Source organism: Panthera onca, chromosome B2, assembly GCF_046562875.1.
Source record: "Panthera onca isolate mPanOnc1 chromosome B2, mPanOnc1 haplotype 2, whole genome shotgun sequence".
NCBI classification, from domain to species: domain Eukaryota; kingdom Metazoa; phylum Chordata; class Mammalia; order Carnivora; family Felidae; genus Panthera; species Panthera onca.
This window is the reverse complement of record NC_138343.1, coordinates 28482837-28502966: the sequence shown is the minus strand read 5'-3', so window position 1 is coordinate 28502966 and position 20130 is coordinate 28482837. Positions and strand designations below refer to the sequence as shown.

General features: G+C 38.1%; 1 long non-coding RNA gene across 1 annotated transcript in view; it reads left to right on the top strand.

The window, feature by feature from the left end:
- The first annotated feature begins 459 nt into the window (after positions 1 to 459).
- LOC132666831 (uncharacterized) overlaps positions 460 to 20130 on the top strand; it is a 57124-nt gene continuing 37453 nt past the window's right edge. The window contains exon 1 of the long non-coding RNA XR_009604865.2: positions 460 to 849. This is a non-coding gene — a long non-coding RNA (uncharacterized LOC132666831). The remainder of the gene's footprint in view (positions 850 to 20130) is intronic.

The window sequence follows — 20130 nt, the reverse complement described above, 5'->3', positions numbered from 1 at the left end:
GATGTCCTTTTAAAAGAGGAAATTTGGACACAGACATACATGAGGGAAGACCATGTGAAGACACATGGAGAAGATGGCCACCTACAAGCCAAGGAGAGTGGCTCTCAGTAGAAACCAACCCTGCCAACACCTTGATCCTGGATTTCCAATCAAAGAACTGTGAGAAAATAAATTTCTGTTGTATAAGGCACTCAGTCTGTACTTTATTATGGCAACCCTAGCAAATTAATACATTGTGTTTCTAGAGACTAATTTTAAAAAATGAAAGAAGAATATTGGAAGTCAGTGAGACCCCTCACTTTATAAATGAGGCAACTGAGGCCTTCCAATCTAAAGTGACTTATATGAGGTCACACATTTAAATAGCAGTCAATCAATATTTACTGAGCATCCAGTAGGTGCCAGGCACTGTTTTAGCGCTAAGCAAGACTGACAGAGTCCCTGCCTTCACACAGCTTATATTATACCACAGGAATCAAAGAATAAATAAACACATTAATATGTGTTGTCGGGTAGTGAAAAGTGATATGGAGGAGAAATAAACAGGGTAAGTGAAGCCGCACTTGGTGAGTTCTAGAAGAGCAGGGAGGAGGGTGTGGCTGGAATGGAGAGTGAAGAGAGACTGCCAGGAGGTGAAGTCAGAGTGGAAGGGGGAGCTAGTCCTGGCAATACACAGTAAGCACTGGGGCTTTGCTGTAGGTGGAATGAGGAGTCTGGGAGAGTTTTGAGTAGGCCTGACAGTTCCTATCTTCATTGTGAAGCCATCACCTGGGCTGCATATGGAGGACTGGCTGACCCAGGAAGCAAAGAGTGGAAACAGAGCAACTATGAGGCCACTGCAGTGCCCAGGTGAGAAGTACAGTGCTAGTGGTGGGTAAACTCTGGATCTATTTTTAAGAAGAGTGGACAATATTTGCTCATAGATTATATTGGGGTGCAAGAGAGAAAAAGAAGACTAAAGAATGATTTCAAGAGTTTGGGCTGAGCTCTTGATAGAATGGGGATGTGTGAAAAATCAGGTTTTAAGCACACAAAGCAGGAAGCACTTGTCAGACCCTCAACTGGACCTGGCAAGTGGTTGGCTGCTGGCCTCACCAGCCTGAAGCTGAAAGACGTTAAGGCTGTAGATGTAAAAACTTAGGAATGGGGCACACAGAGGTGGTATTTCAGGAACTCAGCTTGGACAAACTCACTGTGTGCAGAAGATAACTGAGAGGGTCAGAGAGAAGAGGAGAGGCCACACAGAGCGGGAAGCCACAAAGCTGAGAACTAGGACAAGGCTTCCAGGAATACAGCAGAGGCAGCATTTCAAGAGGGAGTGAGTGTTGATTGTGTATTTGCTGCTGAGACATTGACACAGGGACTGGGAAATGAACGCTGGCTATGACAAGTGAAAGTTCGGTGGCATTAACAGCTGTTTTGGTGGGGACAGTGAGACAAAAGTCTGAGTCAAACAGAGTATGAGTAGAAGGGATGGTAAGGATAAGCAATTCAAGGGGTTTTGGCTATCAGAGAAGCAAAGAAATGGGGCAGTGGCTGGAGGGATGTATGGGATCAGGGTAGGGATTTTCGAGGTCGGAGATAGAGTGCCTGTTTGTATGCTGCTGAGAATTATGCAGTTTGTTCATGCATGGAAGACAGAAAGGGAACAAATGCTCCACTGATGTCCCTGAAGAGGCAGTGGGCGGGGGGGTGGGGGAGGGGTGGAAGAGGCTGGAGGTTGTGGTGACAGGCACGGGCACTCCTCCACTGTAATGAGGGATACATGACTGTTTCCACAAGGCACTCCCCACTTCTTCATTACTCATAGAACCCAGATTTTGTCCACCACCTGTGAGAGGCTATATCATTCAGGAGAGGTTGAGCCTCCCCTAGGCCCCTCAAGTGAACATTGTTTGGTGTAAGCCAGTTGCAGAGATCTGTCTTCTTGCCAAGACATATCCTTAATGCAGGCAAATACAGTTCTGAGAAGGCCTCACTTGAATGAAGGCATATGAGACAAAAATATTCCCTTCTTTTGCCTGCCCTACATTTGGGATATCGAGGGACCATTTTAATAAGAAAAGCTATGCATTGTTAATGGAAGTAGCCTGGGTCCTTGAAACTAGCACTGGGTCAACCCTAGAGCTGCCACCTCCAGGCTTCTCACTAAGTTAAATAATAAATGCCATTGCTCTTTCCAATACATCATACAGTATCTACAGTATCTGGGTTTTCATTTACTTTTGGCAAACAAGCAAAGAAGATCCGTGCTAGTTCCATAGTCAGTTATTGGTAGTTCTGGAGTAATCAGCCCCACAAGAGTGTGAATGAGACCAAAAATTCAGACACACACTTGTGACATGAACTGTAGGCACAGGGCATCCTGGAACTACAGGACCAGAATGTGTCCTTGGTACAGAGGTTTGCATGACACCTTTTGGGTACTTTCAGTAGGACTTTGGGAAAATAACTTAAATGATCTGTGCTGCAGTTTCCTCAAATGTAAAGTGGATGTTATAATAGTACCTACCTTATAGAATTCTTGTGAGGATAAAATAAACTTACATGTGTTAAGCTGTTTAAACAGTGCCTGGTCTATACTAAGTGCTATGGTTTTAGCTTTTAATTGGCCCTTTGCCTATGGCCATTTCTTTCCTATTGTAAGAAATAATTAAATATAAAAACAGCTAAAAACTATTGAACATGTATTATGTGCCAGGCACCACACAACGTGCTCTATTAGTTGTTATCTCATTAACCCAAACTGATTATTTATTCTCTGAGGACTGCTGTTAACCTTGAGCTACCCAAGAGTCTTTTTCTTTGGATCAGTCTCCCCAGAGACTCCCAACATATTTCAGAAAGAAAAAAGATAGTGTCACCTAGCTTAGCTTTGACAAATGTGCAAATGCTCCAGACAGCATCCCAGAGACTCCTGCTACAAGCCATTTGGACCCCTCATGGGGATCATCCAAGTTTCTTCTTTGCCCTTACATCCCTCCCTGAAGTGAAGGGAGTAGGACAAAGGACTCTAAAGGCAAAAGGGGGACAGAAGTGGGGCAACAATATCATCCATCAGATTGGGTGGGGAGTACCCCCTGTGGATGCACCTTTGAGTCCACCCACATCTCTCCTTGCTCCTCCATGTGGCCAGAGAGAATGACCCAGAGGGGCTTTCCCTTGTGTGACAAAGGAGGAGCCCCTTCCTTTGGGCAAACAAGTTGTGCAAGGAAACACAGCAGGATGCCTTAGCCTGAGAAGGTAAAGGCCATACAAAGTCCTGGGCAAATGCAAGGAGACCTGGAAGTGTTCCTTACTGCTAGGGTGAATTGTCTGGTGTAGCATTCCTTGGCAAATTCTCTAAGACCTCGTCACTTCAGGTTCTCAACAAAGTTACATCTGATGTATGTACAGTTCAGATTTCCGATAAAAACTCCAAACACTTCTGTGGTCATGTCTCTACTCTGCTCAGAAACCTCCAAGTGCTTCTCGCAGTTCAGTGAATTAAGTCCAACCCCTCACAGGATTTTGAAATGACTGAAGCAGCATTTCTGGCAAAGGCTCAGACACACTGAAGGCTACGTCCTGTACACAGAGCCCAAGGTTGAGACCTCACTCTGTGATGCCTGCTATGTATGGCTTCAGAGCAAGGCAGCTCCCCTCAGGGCCAGCTAAGACAGCTGCTGCTGCTTCCATGAGGAGCTCAGTCTTACTGGCTCAGTGAGCGGGGAACAGTGATGAGTGCTGACCCTTCTTGCTTCTTAGGCCCTCATGTGATAATCCCATCACCTGTCCTCAAACCAAGGCTATTCTGGAAGGAGTCACTGGGGGCAGAGTACACTCTGAGCACTTCATAGATGTCTTAACTAATCATCACTCTAACAATATGAGGGTGGAATTACTCTACATAGTGTATAGACTAGGGCTGCTCAATAATATTTGGTAAAGGTTATACAACTGGTGGGCAGTGGAAATGGAATTTGAGCTGAGGTTTGACCCCAAAGCTAGTGTATTTTTCTGCATCTATTGAAATGATTATACAGTTTTCCTTTTTTGTCTTTTCTTAAGATGAATGACATTTATTACTTTTCAAATGTTGAACCAGGCTTTCATTTCTGGTCTAACTCCTCTTGGTCATATTTTATTCTTTTTATATACGGTTGACCCTTGAACAACATGGGTTTGTGCTGTGCATGTCCCCTTACATGTGATTTTTTTAAATAAATACAATATGCTGTAAATGTATTTTCTTTCCCTTATGATTTTCTTTAAAACATTTTCCTTTCTCTAGCTTACTTTATTGTAAGTATATGTATATAATACATATACAAAATAAGTGCTGATCAACTCTTATTAGTAGGTCTCTGGTCAATAGTAGACTATTAGTAACTACTTTTTGGGGGAGTCAAAGTTATATGTGGATTTTCAACTACACAAGGCTCTATGTCCCTAACCCCTGCATTATTCAAGCTGTATTGCTGGATTCAATTTGCCAATATTGTATTAAGAATTTTAGAGTCATTGTTCATGAAGGATATTGGTTAGCAGTTTTCTTCTCTTGTAATGTCTTTGTATGGTTTTGGTATTAGGGTAATATGGGTATCATAAAATGAATTGAGTGTTATGTGGATCCTGAGAAACTTAACAGGAACCCATGGGGGAGGGGAAGAAAAAAAAAGAGAGGTTAGAGTGGGAGAGAGCCAAAGCATAAGAGACTCTTAAAAAATGAGAACAAACTGAGGGCTGATGGGGAGTGGGAGGGAGGGGAGGGTGTGTGATGGGTATTGAAGAGGGCATCTTTTGGGATGAGCACTGGGTGTTGTATGGAAACCAATTTGACAATAAATTTCATATATTTAAAAAAATAAAAAAATAAAATGAATTTAGAAACATTCCCTTCTATATTTTGAACAAGTTCTATATTCTAAAAGAACTTATTCTTTAAGCGTTTTATAGAATTCACCAGTGAATTCACCTCTCAGCTTGGAGGTGTCTTTAGGTGGGAGGATTTTAAACTCTGAACTCAAATTATCTGATAGATACAGAATGATTTAGGTTATCTAATTCTTGAGTGAACTTTGGTAGTTTGTCTTTCAATAAATTTGCCCATTTCATTCATGATATCAAATGTATTGGCATAAAACTGTTCATAAATTCCCTTATTAGCCATTTAATGTCTATAGAATCTGGAGTAATAGCCCTACTTAGATCTCTGACATTGGTCATTTGTGTCTTCTTTTTTCTACCCCATTCTGGTCATAAATTTATCAATTTTATTGACTTTTTTCAAAGAACTACATTTGGTTTTGTTGATTTTTTCTATCTTTTTTTTTGTTTTGTTTTTAATTTTACTCATTTCTGCTCTTGTATTGATGATTTCCTTCCCCATGTTTACTTTAGACTTCATTTGCACTTCTTTTCCTATTTTCTTAAGGTGAAAGCTTAAAGTATGGATTTCAGACCTTTCTTGGTATTTATTTATTTATTTATTCATTCATTCATTTTTAGAGAGAGAAAGAGCATGAGTGGGGGAGAGAGGCAGAGAGAGAGAATCTTAAGCAGGCTCCACACTCAACACAGACCCTGATGCGAGGCGTGATCCCATGACTCTGGGAACATGACTTGAGCCAAATTCAAGAGTCAGACTCTTAACTGACTGAGCCACCCAGGCTCACCTGCTGTTTTCTCAGATAAGCATTTAATACTATTCATTTCCTTTTAAGCGCTGCTTTAAATGTGTCCCACAAATTTTGATATATTGTATTTTCATTCACTTAAAAATATTTTCTAAGTTACGTTGCTATTTCTCTTTGAAACTATGGGATGTTTAGAAGTGTGTTTTTAATGTTTTATATTTTATATTGGTGAATGATCCATTTGCACTTGCAAAAAATGTGTATTATGCTATTGTTTGGTGAAGTGTTTTAAAATGTCAATTATGTAAGTTTATTGACAGTATTATTCAAGTCCTCTATATTTTTATTGATTTTATCTCTATTCTGTCAGTTATTACAACTGTATTTATTACGGCTATAGACCCGTATATTTCTCCTCTTAGTTTTAACATTTCCGTTTTATATGAAAGTTTTTATTAGATACATACACATATAAAATTACTTTTTCTTCTTAATGAATTGATCTTTTGGTCATTAAATAATGCTCCCTGTTGGGGCACCTGGGTGGCTCAGTCGGTTGAGCGTCCAACTTCGGCTCACAGTTTGTGGGTTCGAGCCCCGCATCAGGCTCTGTGCTGACGGCTTGCTCAGAGCCTGGAGCCTGCTTCAGATTTTGTGTCTCCTTCTCTCTCTGCCCCTCCCCTGCTCATGCTTTGTCTCACTCTGTTTCTCAAAAATAAATGTAAAAAAAAAAATTAAAAAAATAAGGCTTCCTGTTATCATTGGTAATAGTTCTTGTTCTGAAGTTTACTTTTTCTGATATTAATATTGTCATTGTAACTTAATTTTGAGTTTGTAGGTATACCTTTTTCCATTCTTTTACTTTTGGCTATCAGTGTTTTTATATTTTACAGTGAGATTTTTGTACAGAGAATATAATTGGGCCTTCCTTCCTTCCTTCCTCTCTTCCATCTGTAATCTGTTTTTAACTAGGAATTTTGCATTTATTGTAATTATTGACGTAGTTGGATTTAAATTTATCATCTTGCCAATTGTTATTATTTGTTTCACTTGTTCCTTGTTCATTTTTTTTTTCTTTATTCCCTCTCTTCTTTCAATCAAATACTGGATTGAGTATTTATTATTCTAGTAAAATAATCTCCACTGTTGTTAGTATGTTTAAAAAGTTCCTTGTTGGGGCGCCTGGGTGGCTCAGTTGGTTAAGCGTCCGACTTCGGCTCAGGTCACGATCTCATGGTCTGTGAGTTTGAGCCCTGTGTCGGGCTCTGTGCTGACAGCTCAGAGCCTGGAGCCTGTTTCAGATTCTGTGTCTCCCTCTATCTCTGACCCTCCCCTGTTCATGCTCTGTCTCTCTCTGTCTCAAAAATAAATGTTAAAAAAATTTTTTTTAAATAAAAAGTTCTTTGTTGGGGCGCCTGGGTGGCTCAGTCAGTTGTGTCCAACTTCAGCTCAGGTCATTATCTCACAGTTCGTGAGTTCAAGCCCCACATTGGGTCCTATGCTGACAGCTCAGGGCCTGGAGCCTGATTCAGAGTCTGTATCTCCCTCTCTCTCTGCTCCTACCTCCCTCCACTTGCGCATGGTCTCTCTCTCTCTCTTAAAAATAAAATAAACATTCAAAAAATAAAAAAAATAAACAGTTCTTTGCTAGTGGGTATTATAGGGTTTATATTAACATATTCAACTTCTCATGCTGTACCTTCAAATAATTTACCACTTCCATATAGTGTAGAAACTTAAATTATGGTTTTCTCCTTTCTTTTTTTTCTTTTAAAAAAATTTTTAAATATAATTTATTGTCACATTGGCTACCATATGGTGTGTAAAGTGTGCTCTTGGTTTTTGGGGTACATTCCCATGGTTCATTGCTTACATACAACACCCAGAGCTTATCCCAACAAGAGCCCTCTTCAATGTCCATCACCCATTGTCCCCTCTTCCCCACCCCCACATCCACCCTCAGTTGTTTTCTGTATTTAAGAGTCCCTTATGGTTTGCCTCACTCTCTCTCTGTTTGTAACTATTTTGTCCCCTTCCCATCCCCCATGGTCATCTGTTAAGTTTCTCAAGATGCACATATGAGTGGAAACATATGATGTCTGTCCTTCTCTGACTTATTTCACTCAGCATAGCACCCTCTAGTTCTATCCATGTTGTTGCAAATGACCAGATTTCATTTTTTCTCATTGCCAAGTAGTTTTCCATTGTATATATAAACCACATCTTTCATCCATTTATCAGTTGATGGACATTTAGGCTTTTTCCATATTTTGGCTATTGTTGAAAGCACTGCTATAAACATTGGGGTACATGTGCCCCTATGCATCAGCACTCCTGTATCCTTTGGATAGATTACTAGTAGTGCTATTGCTGGGTCATAGACTAGCTCTATTTTTAATTTTTTGAGGAAGCTCCACACTATTTTCCAGAATGGCTGCATCAGTTTGCATTCCCACCAAGAGTACAAGAGGGTTCCCATTTCTCCACATTCTCACCAGCATCTGTAGTTTCCTGAGTTGTTCATTTTAGCCACTCTGACCGGTGTGAGGTGGTATCTCAATGTGGTTTTGATATATATTTCCTGATGCTGAGTGACATTGAGCATCTTTTCATGTGTCTGTTGGTCATCTGGATGTCTTCTTTGGAAAAGTGTCTATTCATGTCTTCTGACCATTTCTTCATTGGATTATTTGTTTTTCAGGTGTTGAGTTTGGTAAGTTCTTTTTTTTTTAATATGAAATTTATTGTCATTTGGTTTCCATACAATACCCAGTGCTCATCCCAACAGGTGCCCTCCTCAATGCCCATCACCCACTTTCCCCTCCCTCCCACTCCCCATCAACCTTCAGTTTATTCTCAGTTTTAAGAGTCTCTAATGGTTTGCCTCCTTCCTTCTGCAAAAAGTGAAAGCTTGACTTCATCTTTGCCAATTTTGATGCCTTTGATTTCCTTTTGTTGTCTGAATGCTGATGCTAGCACTTCCAACACTATGTTAAACAACAGCGGTGAGAGTGGACATCCCTGTCATGTTCCTGTTCTCAGGGGGAAAGCTCTCAGTTTTTCCCCATTGACAATAATATTAGCTGTGGGCTTTTCATAAATGGCTTTTATAATGTTTAAGTATGTTCCTTCTATCCCGACTTTCTCGAGGGTTTTTATTAAGAAAGGATGCTGAGTGTTGTCAAATGCTTTTTCTGCATCTATTGACAGGATCATATGCTTTCTTTTATTAATGTGATGTATCACATTGATTGATTTGTGAATATTGAACCAGCCCTGCAGCCCAGGAATAAATCCCTCTTGAACATGGTGAATAATTCTTTTTATATGCTGTTGAATTTGATTTGCTAGTATCTTGAGAATTTTTACATCCATGTTCATCAGAGATATTGGCCTGTAATTCTCCTTTTTTGTGGGGTCTCTGTCTGGTTTGGGAATCAGGGTAATACTTGCTTCGGAGAATGAGTCCAAAAGCTGTCCTTCCATTTCTATTTTTTGGAACAGCTTGAGAAGGGTAGGTACTACCTCTGCTTTAAATGTCTGGTAGAATTCCCCTGGGAAGCCATCTGGCCCAGGACTCTTATTTTTTTGGGAGATTTTTGACAATTGATGCAATTTCTTCACTAGTTATGGGTCTGTTCAAATTTTCTATTTCTTCCCATTTTTTTGGTAGTGTGTATGTGTATCTAGAAATTTGCCCATTTCTTCTAGGTTGACCATTTTGTTGGCATATAATTTTTCATAGTATTCTGTAATAATTGTATTTCTGTGGTGTTGGTTGTGATCTTTCCTCTTTCATTTGTGATTTTGTCTATTTGGGTCCTCTCTCTTTTCTTTTTGAGAAGTCTGGCTAGTGGTTTATCAATTTTGTTTATTTTTTCAAAAAAACAGCTCTTAGATTCATTGATCTGTTCTCCTGATCTATTTTGTTTATTTCTGCTTTAATATTATTTATCTTCTGCTAGTTTTGGGGTTTCTTTGCTGTTCTGCTTCTAGTTCTTTTAGGTGTGAGTTAGGTTTTGTATTTTGGATTTTTCATGTTTCTTTAGATAGGTCTGGATTACAATGTATTTTCCTCTTATGACTGCCTTTGCCTCATCCCAAAAGTTTTGGACTATTGAGCTTTCATTTAATTTTCTACCATATATTTTTAAATTTTTCTTTAATTGCCTGGTTGACTCATTCATTCTTTAGTAGGATGTTCTTTAACCTCCATGCATTTGGAGGATTTCCAAACTTTTTCTTGTGGTTGATTTCAAGTTTCATAGTGCTGTAATCTAAAATATGCATGGTATTATCTCAATTCTTTCATATTTATTGAGGGTTGTTTTGTGACCCAGTATGTGATCTATCTTGGAGAATGTTCCATGTGTACTGGAGAAGAAAGTATATTGTGCTGCTTTGGGATGTAGAGTTCTAAATATATCTGTCACGTCCATCTGGTCCAATGTGCCATTCAGGGCCATTGTTTCTTTACTGATTCCCACTAGATGATCTGTGCATTGTTGTAAGTGGAGTATTACAGTCCCCTGAAAATACCATATTCTTAACAATAAGGTTGCTTATGTTTGTGATAATTGATTTATATATTTGGGTTCTCCCAAGTTGGAGGAATAAACATTTACCATTGTTAGCTCTTCTTGATGGATAGACCCTGTAATTATGATATATTGCCCTTGTTCATCTCTTGTTATGGCCTTTAGTTTAAAATCTAGTTTGTCTGAGGGGCGCCTGGGCGGCTTGGTCGGTTAAGCGTCCAACTTCAGCTCAGGTCATGATCTCATGGTCTGTGAGTTCGAGCCCTGCGTTGGGCTCATGCTGACAGCTCAGATCCTGGAGCCTGTTTCAGATTCTGTGTCTCCCTCTCTCTCTGACCCTCCCCTGTTCATGCTCTGTCTCTCTCTGTCTCAAAAATAAATAAACGTTAAAAAAAATTTTAAAAAAATCTAGTTTGTCTGTTATAATAATGGCTACTCCAGCTTTCTTTTGACTTCTAGTAGCATGATAGATGGCTCTTCGTCCCCTCACTTTCAATCTGAAGGTGTCCTTGGGTCTAAAATTGGTCTCTTGTAGACAGCATATAGATGGTTTTTTTTAAATCCCCTGTGTCTTTTGACTGGGGCATTTAGTCCATTAAAATTGATAGTTATTGAAAGAGATGGATTTAGTGTCATTGTATTATGTATAGGTTTAATGTTTGTGTTGATGTCTCTGGTCCTTTGTGGTCTTTGTAGCATTCCACTCATAGAGTTCCCCTTAGGATCTCTTGCAGGGCTGGTTTAGTGGTCATGAACTCCTTCAGTTTTTATTTCCCAGGAAAATATTTTTCTCTCCTTTTATACTTTTAAAAATTTTTTTTAATGTTTATTTTTGAAAGAGAGACATACAGAGTGCTAGCAGGGGAGGGTCAGAGAGAGGCACAGAATCGGAAGCATGCCTCAAGCTCTGGACTGTCAGAACAGAGCCCGATGCAGAGCTTGAACTCACAAACCCTGAGACCATAACACAAGCGGAAGTCAGACACTTAACCAAGTCACCCAGGCGGCCTCTCTCCTTTTATTCTGAATGAAAGCCTTGCTGGATAAAGGATTTCTGGCTGCATATTTTTCCTATTCAGCATATTGACTATTTCCTGCCACTTCTTTCTGGTCTGCCAGGTTTCAGTGGACAGGTCTGCTACTACCCTTATGTGCCTACCCTTGTAGATTAAAGTCCTAGCTGCTTTCTGAATTCTCTTTGTATTTTGTTAGTTGCACTATGATGTGCCATGGAGAAAACCTATCCTTGTTGAATCTGAAAGGAATTCTCTGTGCCTCCTGGATTTGGATGTCAACTTCCTTTGTCAGATTAATCAAGTTCTCAACAATAATTTTTTCAAATAAACCTTCTGCCCCTTTCTCACTTCTTATTCTGGAACTTCTATTGTGTAGATATTATTATATTTCATTGAATCACTTAGTTCTGTAATTCTCCCCTTGTGGTCTAGGATTCTCTTATCTCTCTTTTTATCAGCTTCATCATTTTACCATAATTTTAGCTTCTATTTCATTTATCTTCCCTTCTGCTTCCTCCATCCTCGCTTTCACTGCATCTAGTTTATTTTGTACCTCATTTACAACATTTCTTAATTCATTGTGACAATTTCTTAGTTTCTTGATCTCTGGAGCAGTAGATTCTCTGCTGTCTTCTATGCTTTTTTCAAGCCCATCTACTAATCTTATGACTATTATTCTAAATTCTTGATCAGATCAATTTTTTATATTTGTTTTGAGTAATTCTCTGTCATTTCTTCCTGGAATTCTTTTTGAAAATTCCATTTCATCATTTTGGCCAGTTTTCTGTCCTTTATGTATTTTAATATCTTGTTACGTGTCCTGCACCCATGTACACTACTATATTAAAAAGGGGTCATACACTGTCTACAGCCTGGCCCTTCAGGAGGTGTTTTTGGAATGTGTTGTATGCTCTTTGTTGTTGTGACTCTGCTCATCTCCATACTGGTAGTGGGGCTTTGGAGCTTGCACCAGGTGTGTTTTGATTTGTTCATTGAAGTAATCCTGAAAAAAAACCTTAAAAGTGGGGTGGTTGTAGGAGAAGACTTATCTCTTGTGAAGAGAGAAATGACAGGGGTGGGAAAAAAGAAAAGAAAAAAAATTGACCAGGCATAGAATCAGAGAAACTATACAGCTTAATCCAGAAAGAGAGAAGGAGAGGTAAATAAAGGAGATACAGAAGAGGAGTAAAAGTAATAGATTAAAAATATCTATTTAAACAAACCAACAACCAGAATAGAGAAGGGAAGAAATAATAGGAAGAAATGGAAGAAAAAATATATATAATAATTGACCAAGAATCAAATTAGAAAATGCAAAACCTTTGGACTGATGGTACCCTAGAACTGGTGGCTGCACTGGTCTGGAAAAGGGGCCATTTGGTTCAGTCAGTGTCAATCTTACTCTAGTAGATACACAGTTACTGTGCATAGAGGGGAACGGTTTGGTGTAGGCTGGTTCCATCTCCACTGTGGGCCTGCTCTCCCTTCCCTGAAGCCCTACCTTGTTGGTGATGGGGAGAAAAATGGCCACACCCCAGTATCTCCTCCCCAGACCAGGTGTCCTAGACCACTCTGTTCAGGCCATCCTCACAGTGCCACATGGACTTGAGTGGGATGGTTTGTCCCACTCTACAGTCTCTCATGCCTTCCAGGTGGTTGGCTGGGATTCAAACCCTAATGTCTTAAAGGATCCCACTCCACATGCCCTAGTCATGGGGTAGTGCCACTCCACCCAACCAGCTGACAAAGGGCCTCTGGTTGGAGGGCGCCTGCATGGTCTTTTGTCCTTGGAGTGGCTGTATATCTTCTTCCCACAGCAGTCAAGGGAGGGGACTGCTTTCTCTGCACCTCTGAACTAGCAACTGAACCTGGGGCTGCCCTCCCACGCTATACCCCCCACAGATGCATGTACAGTGAGGCAGGCCCCAGTCCAGAGAAAGCCCTGAAACCCTCCATGATGATGCTGTCTGTTTTGTCTCTCCCAATTCACAATCACATACCCATAGCCCACTAAGTTGTCCCCATGGGCCCCTGGAGATGTTTCTGTCACTCTGTAGCCTGGATTCCTGGAATTCCAAGCCTTCTGGCCTCAGTACTGCTGTATTTGAGGGATGAGGGAACCTTGGGTGCCTTTATTCTCCACCATGTTGACTCCTCTCCCCGATATCTAGCTTTTTTTTTTTTTTCTTTTTAACAAGCAGACTTGGGCACCTGGGTGGATCACTTGTTTGAGTGTCCTATTCTTGATTTTGGCTTGGGTCATGATCTCATGTTTCATGGAAACAAGCCCTATGAAGGGCTCTGAGCTGACAGCACAGAGCCTGCTTGTTATTCTCTCTCCCTCTCTTTCTGCCCCTCCCAAGTCACACACTATCTCTCTCAAAATAAATAAATAAACTTAAATAAAAACAAGCAGATCAAAACACACATAGGATCAAGCTAATCTTTTTTACTTTTTCTGGATAAAATGACAAGATGGGGGAATTCATCCCAAAAGAAAGAACAGGAAGTAGAAGTAATTGTCAGGGATTTAATCAATATAGATATAAGTAAGATATCTGAGCTAGAATTTAAAACAACAATTATAAGGATACTAGCTGGACTTGAAAAAAAGCATAGAAGACACTAGAGAATCCCTTACTGGTTAGATAAAAGAATTTAACTCTAGTCAGGTCAAAATTAAAAGCTATAACTGAGATGCAAACCCAAATGGATGTCATAACAATGAGGATGGATGAAGCAGAGGAACAAATCAATGATATAGAAGATTAAATTATGGAAAATAATGCAGCTGAAAAGAAGGCAGGAAGGTATGGAATCACAAATGTAGATTCAGAGAACTTAGCAACCCATTAAAATTGAGTAACATTCATATCATAGGAGTCCTAGGGATGAAGAGAGGAAAAAAGGGGCCAGAGGGTTTATTTCAGCAAATCATAGCTGAAAACTTTCCTGGGAAAGAACAATGACATCAAAATCTAAGAAACACAAAGAATTCCCATTAAATGGCTTGGAATGACACACTGGACTGGTTGGATTTACCAGGTATATTCAGAACATTTCATCCTAAAACAGTGGAATACAGTCTTTTTGAGTGCAGATGGACCATTCTCCAGAATATATCCCATACTGTGTCACAAATTGGCATTCAACAAGTACAGAAAGATTGAAATCATACCATGCATATATTCAGACCACAGTGTTATGAAACTTGAACTCAACCAGAATAAATAATTTGAAAACACCACATATAAATGGTAAAGAACATCTTACTAAAGAATGAATGTAATAACCAGAAAATTTAAAAAGAAATTAAAAAAATACATGGAAGCAAATGAAAATGAAAACAGGATAGTCCAAAACCTTAGGATACAGCAAAGGTGGTTTAGGAAGAAAGTATATTGCAAAACAGGCCTACCTCAAGAAGCAAGAAGAGTCTCAAATACACAACCTAACCGTATACCTAAAGGAGCTAGAAAAGGAACAGAAAATAAAGCTGAAAGCCAGAAGAAGGGGAAAAATAAAGATTAGAGCAGAAATAAATAATACAGAAACAAAAAAATCAATAGAACATATCAACAAAACTGAGAGCTGTTTCTCTGAAAGAATTAATAAAGTGGATAAACCCCTAGCCAGACTTACGAAAAAGGAAAGCTAAAGGACTCAAATCAATAAAATCATGAATGAAAAAGGAGAGATTACAACCAACCCCATAGAAATACAAACAATTATAAGAGAGTACTATGAAAAAGTATATGCCAACAAACTAGGAAATCTGTGAAAAATGAACAAATTCCTAGAAACTCACACACTACCAAAACTGACAGAAATGGGAAGAAATAGAAAATTTGAACAGACCCATAACAGCAAAGAAATTGGATCAGTAGTCAGAAATCTCCCAACAAATAAATCTTGGGCCAGATGGCTTCCAAGGGGAATTTTACCAGGAATTAAAAGAAGAGCTAATATCTATTCTTCTCAAAAGTTCTTAAAAAAAAGAAATGGAAGGAAAACTTCCAAACTCATTCTATGAGGTCAGCATTACCTAGACTCCAAAACCAAAGACCCCACTAAAAAGGAGAATTAAGGAAAATGTCCCTGATGAACCTGAATGCAAAAATTCTCAACAAGAGACTAGCACCAACAGTACATTAAAAGAATTAGGAACCACGATTGAGTGGAATTTATTCCTGGACTGCAAGCATAGTTCAATATTTGCAAATCAACCAATGTGATACATCACATTAATAAAACAAAGGGTATGATCCTCTGGATAGATGAAGAAAAAGCATTTGACAAAATACAGGATCCATTCTTGGTTAAAAAAAAAACTCAACAAAGTAGGGATAGATAGAACATACCTCAACATCATAAAGGCCATATATGAAAGATCTACAGATAATATCATCCTCAATGGGGAAAAACTGAGAGCTTTTCCTCTGTGGTCAGGAACAAGACACTGATGTTTACTCTCACCATTGCTATTTAGCATAGTACTAGAAGTCTTGGCCTCAGAAGTCAGAAAACAAAAAGAAATAAAAGGCATCAAAATCAACAAAGAAGTCAAACATTAATTGTTTGCAGATTACATGATAATCTATATAGAAAACCTGAAAGACTTCACAAAAAAATTGCTAGAACTAATACATTCAGCAAAGTCGCAGGATATAAAAACAATGTACAGAAATCTGTTGTACTTCTATACACCAATAATGATGCAGCAGTAAAAAAAAAAAAAAAATCAAGAACCAATCCTGTTTGCCACTCCACCAAAAACAATAGATACATAAGGGTAAACCTAACCAAAGAGGTAAAGGACCTATACTCTGAAAACTATAGAACATTCATTAAAGAAATTGAAGAGGACACAAAGAAATGGAAAACATTCCATGTTTATGGATTGGAAGAACAAACATTGCTAAAATGTGTATACTACCCAAAGCAGTATACACACTTAATGCAATCCCCACCAAAATACTACCAGCATTTTTCACAGAACTAGAACAATCTTAAAATTTGTATGGAACCACAAAACACTGCAAATAGCCAATGTAATCCTGAAAGAGAAAATCAAAACTGGAGGCATGATGATTCCGGATTTCAAGCTATACTACAAAGCTGTAGTCATCAAGACAATATTGTACTGGCACAAAAAGAAACACACAAACCAGTGGAACAGAATAGAAAACCCAGAAATGAACCCACAACTATATGGTCAACTCATTTTTGACAAAGCAGGAAAGAATATCCAATAGAGTAAAGACAGTCTTTTCAGCAAGTGGTATTGGGAAACCTGGATGGTGACATACAAAGAATAACTGGACCGCTTTCTTACACTATACACAAAAATAAATTCAAAATGGATGAAAGACCTAAATGTGAGACAGGAAATCATAAAAATCCTAGTGGAGAACATAGGCAGCAACCTCTTTGACCTCAGCCATAACAACTTATTACTAGATCTTGCTGAAGCAAGGGAAATAAAAGCAAAAATGAAATATTGGCACTTCATCAAGGTAAGAACCTTCTGCATGGTAAAGGAAATAATCAACAAAACTAAAAGGCAGCCTACGGAATGGGAGAATATTTTTGAAAACGACATAACAGATAAAGGGTTAGTATCCAAAATCTATAAAGAGCTTCTCAAACTCAACACTCAAAAAACAAATAGTTCACTTAAGAAATGTGCAGAAGAGGGGTGCCTGGGTGGCTCAGTCGGCTAAGTGGCTAATGTCAGCTCAGGTCATGATTTCAGTTTGTGAGTTTGAGCCCCACGTCGGGCTCTGTGCTGACAGCTCAGAGCCTGGAATCTGCTTCAGATTCTGTGTCTCCCTCTCTCTGGCCCTCCCTCCCTCACACTCTGTCTGCCTGTCTCAAAATTAAATAAACATCAAAAAATAATTAAAAAAAGAAATGTGCAGAAGACATGAATAGGCACTTTTTTAAAAGAAGACACCAGATGACTAAGACACACAGGAAAAGATGAACATCACTCATCATCTAAGAACTACAAATCAAAACTACAATGAGATACCACCTCATACCTGTCAGAATGGCTAAAATTAACAATACAAGAAACAACAGGTGTTGGTGAGGATGTGGAGAAAGGGGAATGTTCTTGCACCATTGGTTGGAATGTAAACTGGTGCACCATTATGGAAAACAGTATGGAGTTTCTTCAGAAAGTTAAAAATAGAACTACACTACAGTCCAGTAATTGCACTCCTAGGTATATACCCAAAGGATACAAAAATAAAGATTCGAAGGGGTATGTGCACCCAGATGTTTATAGCAGCATTATCAACAATAGCCAAACTATGAAGACAGCTCAAATGTCAACTGACTATAAATGGATAAAGAAGATGTGGTGTATATACACTGGAATATTAGCCATCAAAAATGAAATTTTGCCATTTTCAACAACATGGATGGGCTTGGAGTGTATTATGCTAAGCAAAATGAGTCAGTCAAAGAAAGACAAATACCATATGATTTCACTCATATGTGGTATGATAATATGTGGGGTTGTAGGAGAGGGAGGGAAACTAACCAGAAGAAATTTTTAATGATAGAGAAGACATTGAGGTTTGGTGGAGGGAGGTATGTGGAGGGTGGGTTAATGGGTGATGGGTATTAAGGATAGCCCTTGTTATGCTGAGAACAGGGTGTTGTATGGAAATGATGAATCCCTGAATTCTACTCCTGAAACCAATATTGCACTGTATGATAACTAACTAGAATTTAAATAAAAATTTGAAAATAAAAATAAATAAACAAACAAACAATAAATAAATATATAAATATATAAACAAAGTAATAGTCATAAAGATATTCAATGGACTTGAGAGGAGAGCAGAGGACCTCCGTACAACCTCAACAAACAGAAAACAAAAAGAACCAATCAAAGATAAAGAATTCAATAACTGAAATTAAAAATTCACTAAAGGGAATAAATTGTAGACTAGAGAAAGAAAAATAAAGGAGCAGAGTAACAGAAAACAATCATGCTGTACAGGAGAGAGAAAAATTATAATAACAAATGAAAATATATTAAGGGAACTCAACACTACCATTAAGCATAAAAACATTCACTTTATAAGGGTCCCAGAAAGAACAGAGAAAGGGGGCATAAAATTTATTTGATGAAAGCTTCCCAAATCTGGAAGGGAAACAGAAATCCATATAAAGAGGCACAACCACAGGAGATCCAAACTAAGACACATAGTAATATAAATTTCAAAAAGCAGCTATAAAAATGTTTAAGAGCAGCAAGAGAAGACAAGGGAAACCCTATAAGGCCATCAGCTGATTCTTTAGGGAAAGCTTCAGGCCAGAAGGGAGTGGCATAATATACTCAAAATGCTGAAAGACTCTATTCAGCAAGGGTATCATTCAGAATAGAAGGAGAGATAAAGGGTTTCCCAAACAAAAGTTAAAAGAAATCATGACCGCTAAGCTAAATCGGTCCTATAAGAATTGTTAAAGGAGACTCTTTGAGTGGAAAGATAAGACCATAAGTAGGAATAAGAAAAGTAGGAAGCATGAAACCAGTAAAATTAAGTATATAAAAACCACTTATGGGATTCACAAAATAAAAAAAGGTAAAATATGACACCATAAACCTAAAATTTGGGGTTGGGGGAGTAAAGATTGGGTTCAAACTTAAGGAACCAACAACTTAATATAGACTGCTATATCCAGAAGATGTTATATACAAACCAATGTTAACCACAAATCAAAAATCCGCAATATATATACAAAAATAAAGAGAAAGGAAAACAATTATATCACTAAAGAAAGCCAGCAAACCATGAGATGATAGCAAAAGAAGTATGGAACAGAGAACTACAAAAATAGCTATAAAGCAAGTAACAAAATAGCAATAAGAACACACCTATCAATAATTACTTTGCAAATAAACTAAATACTTTAATTAAAAAACATAAAGTGAAGGAATGGATAAAATAAAGCAACACACATCTACATGCTACCTACAAGAGACTCATTTCAGACCTTAAGACACTTGCATATTGAAAATGAAAGGATGGAAAAGAATTTATTATGTAAATTGAAGTGAAAAGAAAGCTGGGATAGCAATGCTTATATTGAACAAAATTGACCTTACAGCAAAGACGATAACAAAAGACAAAGTAGAACACTACATAATTATAAAAGGAACAATCCAACAGAAAGACATAACAATTGTAAATATTGATGTATACAACACAGGAGCCCCCAAATACAGAAAGCAGCTAATAATAAATATAAAGGAACTAATCAATAGTAATACAATAATAGTAGCAGGCTTTAACATCCTACTTACATCAGTGGATAGATGGCTTAAACAAAAAATCAATAATGAAATAGTGGCTTTGAATGACACACTGGGTAAGATTGCTCTAATAGATATATTCAGAATATTCCATCTTAAAATAGAAGAATACACATACTTTTCAAGTGCATGGAACATTCTCTAGAATAGGTCATATGTTAGGCCACAACACAAGTCTCAAAGAATTTCAAAAAGATTAAAGTCATAGTTATGCATCTTTTCTGAGCACGATGCTATAAACTAGCAATCAACCACAAGAAAAAAGTCTGGAAAGAATGCAAATACATGGAGGTTAAATAACATGCTACTAAAGAAATATGGGTAAACCAAGAAATTAAAGATATTTAACTTAAAAATACATGCAAACAAAGTGAAAACAAAGGGTCTAAAATATTTGGGATGTAGTATAAGTTGTTATAACAGGGAAGTTTTTGGCAATAGAGAGTTAACATAAGAAGCAAGAAAAATCTCAAATCACCAGCCTAACCAAAGACAGCTTGAAGAACAACAAACAAAACCCTAAACCAGTAGAGGGAAGGAAATAATGAAGATTAGAGCAGATATAAAATAGAAACTAAAAAGAACAAAAATAAATAAATAAAAGCCACAGATCAATGAAACCAGGA